Here is a 7,429-nt window from a genome sequence, read left to right as displayed (position 1 = left end):
AGACCCAAAACCATAAAACTTCTAGACTTAAATGTAAGACCCAAAACCATAAAACGTAGGCAGTAAACTCTCTGATATTGCTAACAATAATTTCTTTTCAAATATATCTCCTCAGACAAGTGAAACAAAGAAAAAAATAAACAAATGGGACTACATCAAACTAAAAAGTTTTTGTACAGCAAAGGAAACCATCAGCAAAACAAAAAGACAACCAACTGAGTGGGAGAAGATATTCGCTTATGATATATCTGATAAGGGGTTGATATCCAAAATATATAAAGAACTCATACAACTCAACGACAGAAAAACGAACGATCCAATTAAACATCGGGCAGAAGGTCTGAATAGATATTTCTCCAATGAGGAAATACAAGTGGCCAATAGACATATGAAAAGATGCTCAAGGTCACAAATCATCAGAGAAATGCAAATTAAAACCACAATGAGATATCACCTCGCACCTGTTGGAATGGCTATCATCAATCAATCAAAGAACAACAAGCATTGGCGAGGATGTGGAGAAAAGGGAACTTGCATACACCGTTGGTGGGACTGCAAATTGGTAAGCTACTATGGCAAACAGTCTGGAGGTTCCTCAAAAAATTAAAAACGGATATATCTTTTGACCCAGAAATTGCACTTCTGGGTATTTATCCAAAGAAAACCAAAATAATAATTTTGCACCCCTATGTTCATGGCAGCACGATTTATAATAGTCAAGATATGGAAGCAACCTAAATGCCCATCGACAGACGACTGGATAAAGAAGTTATGGTTCATATATACAATGGAATATTACTCAGCCATTAAAAAAATGAAATCCTACTATTCACAATGACATGGATGGACCTAGAGTGAAATGCTGAGTGAAATAAGTCAGACAGAGAAAGATAAATACCATACGATTTCATATATATGCGGAATGTAAGGAACAAAAAGAACAAACGAATCAAAAACAGACTCACAAATATAGAGGATATAGAGGACAATCTGGTGACGGCCATAGGGAAGGGGGTTGGGGGCTGGGAGAATGGGGTGAAAAGTTAAAGAAGTACAAAATAGTAGTTGATAGATGGTCACGGGGATGGGGAGCACAGCATAGGGAATGCAGTTAGCACTAATATGATGGCTAGGTGGAGGGCCAGGAGAGAGAAAGAACAATTAGGGGCATCATTTTATAAACTACATACATGTCTAACCAATGCACTGTATACTTGAAACTAATAAAATATTTTTAAAAAGACATTTTTAAAGAGGACATACAGACGGCCAAGAGCTACATAAAAAGATGATCGACATCATTAATCAGAGAAATAAAAATCAAAACCACAATGAGATACCACTTCGCACCTGATAGAATTGGTATTATTAAAAAAAGAAATGTTGCCAAAGACATGGAGAAAAAGCAACACTCATGTACTTTCGGTGGGATGCCAATTGCTGCTGCCACTGTGGCAAATAAGACACAGTTTCCTCGAGAAATTAAGTTTTAAAAAAATTAAAAAATTAATAAATAGAACTATGATTCAATAATTCCACTTCTAGATATTTCTCTGGGGAAAAAAAAAACACCAACTCAAAAAGATATATGTGCACCGCCATGTTCACTGCAGTTATTTACAATACCCAAGATATGGAAACAACCTAAGTGCCCATCGACAGATGAATGGATAAAAAAATAATTCGTGATACCCACATGCACGCAAACAGTGGAACATCAGTCATAAAAAGAATGAAATCTTGCCATTTGTGACAACATGGATAGATCCAGAGGGTCATATGCTGTGTGAAATAAGTCAGAGAAAGACAAATACCAAATGTCTCTTCTTTGTGGAATTAACACAAAAATGAAACTTGTGGGTACAGAAAACAAATCAGTTGTTGCCAGATGCGAGGGTGGGTGGCAGGAGAAATGAGTGGCGGGGAGGGGGAATCACAAGGTTAAAAAATGTAGTTGATATAAAATAGAAATTCTGAATTATGTTCAACATACTGACTATATGCAAAATATGCATTTGTATGCTCATGTATACATCATATTATATATATATATATATATATATATATAAAAACAGTTATGTACCCATTATTTCTAAAATAATGAAAATCAAATACCTCATTCTAAATCTTTAAGATGAAACCAAATGATAGCATCTTCCCAGAAATGTGCATAAAAACTGTACTAAATCAAGAAATCCACTTGACTGATTTGTACCCAGCCCAACGTTATAAGCAGGTACAAAATACTCGTTTAGCTCATTACAATGCAGCCTTTCAACTAAGGAGAAGTCACTCAGAGATCATTCTCTTCATCTCTAAAAGACATTAAATACAGGATTCATTCTGTTGCCATAAATTTTCTTTCTCAAGTAGACCAAGAACAACAGAAAAAATTCTATTCTAATATTTAGAAGCACAAGGAACACCGTAAACAAGCACAAGGAACACCGTAAACACCGTATAATATATTGAGTTTGTCTCACAACCACTTATAATGTAATGAGAATTATTCAGAGTAAAGCACATTCTTAAGTCTATCTGAGGGAAATAGGCAAGCGATTTTCTGATTTATATCAGTAAGTAGATGTGCTTTGAAGTTAAATGTTCCAACTTTGTAGTCAACAAGTGACGTGTACTTGAAGCATTCTGTAAACGTGTACTTGAGAAAAGCAAAAAATAAAGTGGACCACATCAAACTAAAGAGCTGCACAGCCAAGGAAACCAGTAACAATATGAAAAGGCAGCAAGAGAATCTGCAAACCGCACCTCAGAGAAGGGCTTCATAACCCAACAATGTAAAGAATACACTGCCCTCTCCTCACCAGTCAGCTCCCATCCTGGTCACCTTGCCTGCGCCATGAGCTCACAGCTCCACCTCCCAGAACCTGGGTCTGGCAGAAATCAATTCCCGTGCACAGCTGCCACCCCACTTCCTGCTCCAGTAAAGCTTCAGAGCCTACGTCCTACTGGACTGAAGAGAGCCACCTGACACCCCCTTGTCCCAGGATGTGGGGGAGGGCTTGCAACATGCAGCTTCCTTCACGGCAGGGAGTTAGAACCACCGGGGACCTGGGATGGAGTCAGCCCCACAGCTGAGCCCTGGAGGCCGGGTCAGAGCCATCATCACGTGAAATCCAGAGCCCGCCCTCAGGCACACAAGGTGGAGCTGTCCCTCTCAACTCACTCCCATGGCCCACTCTTGCTCCAGTCACCTCTGTGACCTGAGACCAGGCTTCCTTCCACACTGACACCAAAACCACTCTATCAGGAAGTCCAGAGAACTCAACCCTTCCAAACCCACATCGCCCCTTTTTCTTCAGGACCTTGCGAAGCACTGTCCCCCTCTCAAGTCTGTAATGTGACACTCGTATTTCACCAATGACCTGTGCACCACACGCTTATTGAGTAGTGACTCTGCCCTAGTGCGTGATCGAGGTGGATGAGTTTCACTGACTCAGGACCTAGAGGTGTGACAAAGGCAGTGAGCCTGTTGACAGGGCATTCTCATTGTAAAATGTCCCCAAACAATGTTTTCATTGTTCCAAATGGAAGGTCAAATCGATAAAAATTCATCTAGGTCAGTCGTAGGTAACAGATCGGACATAAGAGGTAGCGACAATGCCACTTAATTTATTTTATGAAAATGCCTGAATTAGCACATGGCAACAAAAATGACGGAAATGATGTTAAAACTGGCATAAAAACAATCTTAAAATAATTACAGAATCAAGTTAGCTTAACATTAAAAGAGAATCTCTTTAGAGTAGGTATGAAATCATAAGTATTATGAGAAAAACTCTAACTACAGAACACTATTCCCTCAGGCTAGATTAACCCTGTAGACTTGACTATAACAATGAATCAAAATTATGGTAAATAGAAATGGAACAATGACAAACGAAGATTTCCTTTCTCTCCACATGACACCTAATATCTCACCCGCAAAACCATCTACCCTTCATAATTTTTTCCTCTCAGAAGAATTTGATAAAGAAACAAGTCGGTTTTCACAAAGTATTATGTTTCAGGGCAGGATTCACATGAAAAGACGGGCAAGTGACACTTAGAGCCATTTCAGGGCATCTGTCTTGGCTCTGGACTCTCTCAAAGTCATCCTCATCTGAGGACAGAGATGACAGGTCTCTTCACATCCCAAGGGCGTACTTCTCTGTCTTCGTCTCACTGTCCGTGAGGACACTCAGTCACCACCTAGGGTTCACACCTACTTCCGTCCGAGTCTTGTAGTAACGGCGCCCCTCTCTACCTGACATCCTCGATCCCACCTCCACATCCAGTTTCACCCAACTTCTCCACTCATAAATCACCAACCCTGAAAGACCGTGTTCCCACTCCACACTCCCAGGGTGACTCACGAAGACCGCTGCTAAAAATCAGCACGCAGGCACACAATCTCCTCCTGCGAAGACCTTCTCTCCTCCCTACTGGTGCAGGGTCTTCGTTCTGCTGTGAACCGGAATCCACCCATTTTGTCGGTGAACCAGAATCAGCTCGTTAATCGACAGAATCTGTGCATATCTGACTGCAGCCTGCTGACCCGAATATCCACCCAACATCCACCGGCGCACGCGCCACGTCAGGGATAATGTCCGCGGCTCAGCTCACACTGACCAGACCCCTCCGCAACAGGTCCACACTGGGCAAACTGCACTGCCATTCCGGCCATCTAATCCAGCAGATCCCATGGTGCCTGAGGAGACAGTGGCAGAGCCTCAGGCAATGAAACCAGCTGCCCACTTTGCTCGGAAAGAGAGATGGCCAGATGTGTGACTAGACACCAATTCATGGGCCGTGGCAAGAGATTTGGCCGGATAGTCAGAGACTTGAACATGATTAGAAACTGGTGATGAGGGGGCCTGGAGAAGATGCGAATAGACCTCTCTGGATGTTCACCATTCGCCTCAGCAGAGGAGGATTTTAATAATCCAGTGGATAGGATGACCCATTCCGTGGATCCCAGTCAGCCTCTTTTCCCAGCCACCCCTGTCATCACCTAGTGAGCTCATGGTGGCGAGGATGGGGGTTATGCATGAGCGCAACTACATGGACTTCCACTCACCAAGGCCAACACAGCCATGGCCACCACTAAGTGCCCAATCTGTCAGCCCAGAGACCAATACTAGGCCCCGAATACGGCACTACTCCCCAGGGTGATCAGCAGCTACCTGGTGGCAGGTTGACTACATTGGACTACTTCCATCATGGAAAGGGAGCGTTTCTTCTTATTGGAATAGATATTTACTATGGATACAGATTTGCCTTCCCTGCACACACGCTTCTGCCAAAACAACCATCCACAGACTCACAGAATGTCTGTGTTCCCTCGTGTTATTTCACACAGCATTGTTTCTGATCAAAGGAACTCACTTCACAGCAAATGAAATGCAGGAGCAGGCACATGCTCATGGAGTTCACTGGTCTTACTATCCTGAAACAGCTGGCTTGACGGCCTTTTGGAAACTCAGCAACAGCACGAGCGAGGTGGCAATACCTCGCAGGTCTAAGAGTAAGGTCTAAGGGTGTCCAGGAAGCCTTATATGCTCCGAATATGAAATGCTGTTTCTCCCACAGCCAGGAATCACGGGTCCTGGAATCAAAGGGTGGAACGGGAATGACACCACTCACTATTACCTCTAATGATCCACTAGCAATTTTCTGCTTCCTGTCCCCATGACATTATGCTCTGGGCGCCCAGCGGTCTTAATTCGAAAGGAGGAATGCTTCCACCAGGAGGCGCAATGATGACTCACTCCATGGACACATCCGGGTTCCTCTCTCTCAAGCGATCCAGAGAGTGCAGAACCTTGGAGAGCGTCCCGTCCATCTCAGCTCCATCCTTCTTCCCTCACAGGGGTGGGGTGGGGCGGGGCGCGGCGGGCGGAGCAGGGTGGAGGGGGTCAAAACAAATGAGAGGCCAGTGAGCCCAGAGATTGTGAGAGAAAATCAACCACAGGGGCAGCTGCCTGGAATGAGAACAGGTGAGGCTACTGGCTGAGGCTGTCCACAGAGGCCCAGAGAGAAGGTTATACAGCAAAGAAACCTCAGAAAAGTGGAGAAACACAAGCATTTAGGGTGTTCTGCCTAGGCCCTGGGTGGGACCATGTGTGTGTGAAGCCATCTCAGGACCAGGGGCTTCTCCATTCATAGCTGACACAGACAAAAAGCACCTAGCATAGCCCTTGGATAATTGTGGACTTGACAGCTCACAGTTCAGCCATGGCCACAGGGCATGCGTGAGGCCCAAGCCATGACGAGCTGGAGAGGAAGCAGCTCCCGCCAACCTGATCCAGAGACACAGAGATGTGGTGCCGTGTGTCCTCAGAATCACGGGTCCCATCCTGGGCACCAGGCCCTGGGAGTAAGTTGATTGTCCATCCTTCCCCCTCTGCTCCCCTGACGTAGACCTTCCCCTCTCGACATGCCCAGTTCCCTGCTTCTCCTTCTCACAGACCCACCACCCAGCATTCCAGCCACACACACCACTCCACCCAGGGGCACCAACGGTGTAACTTACTGGAAACAAACACACACTGATGCACTCCTGGAAATTTGAGTTTGGTGACATCTCACTGAGGGGAGAGGCAGGGCCAGTGTACTCACAACGACGGAGACTGGGACTCACAGAGCTGGAACACGATGGAGCATTAACATGATATGTGTGTGACCCAGGTAAAATGTCTGCGGATTTACATTGAATAAACACTGTGACTGCTACACTTCCCTCCACCAGAGGGCAGCAGAGCTACTCCACAGCCTGCAGCCACCCCAGGAGGCTGCCGTCCACCTCTGCAGCACCCACAGCCCAGCAGGGTCCAGCCTTCACCAGCCTTCCTCAGTCCACAGTCCTCCTCACTCTCCAAGCTGCCCGCACTGGACTCTGTCAGCTCCTGCATCCAGCCCGGCGTCTGACCAGCAAAGGCCAGTCCTCTGCAGGCAGCTCCTCCCTCCACATCCTCCGTCAAGGGGCAAAAGGCCACTGACTTCAGGGCACAGCCAAAAGGCCACTTTTTTATAAGGGCTCTCTGTGATCCCAATACTAGCTGAGAATCAAGTACATGCTTCAGATGTACCAGACACTTTTCCTTCTCAGCCCTTCTCCCAATTATTATGTACTCTTTAGTTCCATGATTTCATTGAGTGGCTATCTCTCTGTCACAGGGTAAACTCCATGAGCACAGGACCCACATGTGTCCTGTCCTCTGCGGAGTTCCCAAAGCCCAATCCAGGACCTGAAACGTCACAGATGCTCAGTAAACAGTCATTAAATGGATGAGGAAACCACACAACTAACTTTGAAACCAGAAGACAAATGCGTTCTGCCCTAGCCGAAAAACCAACACAGGAGGTGGGCTAGTGAGATTAAATATTTATTAATCAGATAAATGGGGACACCTGCCTATGGTCTCCTGAA

The sequence above is a fragment of the Pteropus vampyrus genome, unplaced genomic scaffold (genome assembly GCF_000151845.1).
Source record: "Pteropus vampyrus isolate Shadow unplaced genomic scaffold, Pvam_2.0 Scaffold490, whole genome shotgun sequence".
NCBI lineage: Eukaryota > Metazoa > Chordata > Mammalia > Chiroptera > Pteropodidae > Pteropus > Pteropus vampyrus.
This window is presented reverse-complemented; position numbering follows the sequence as displayed.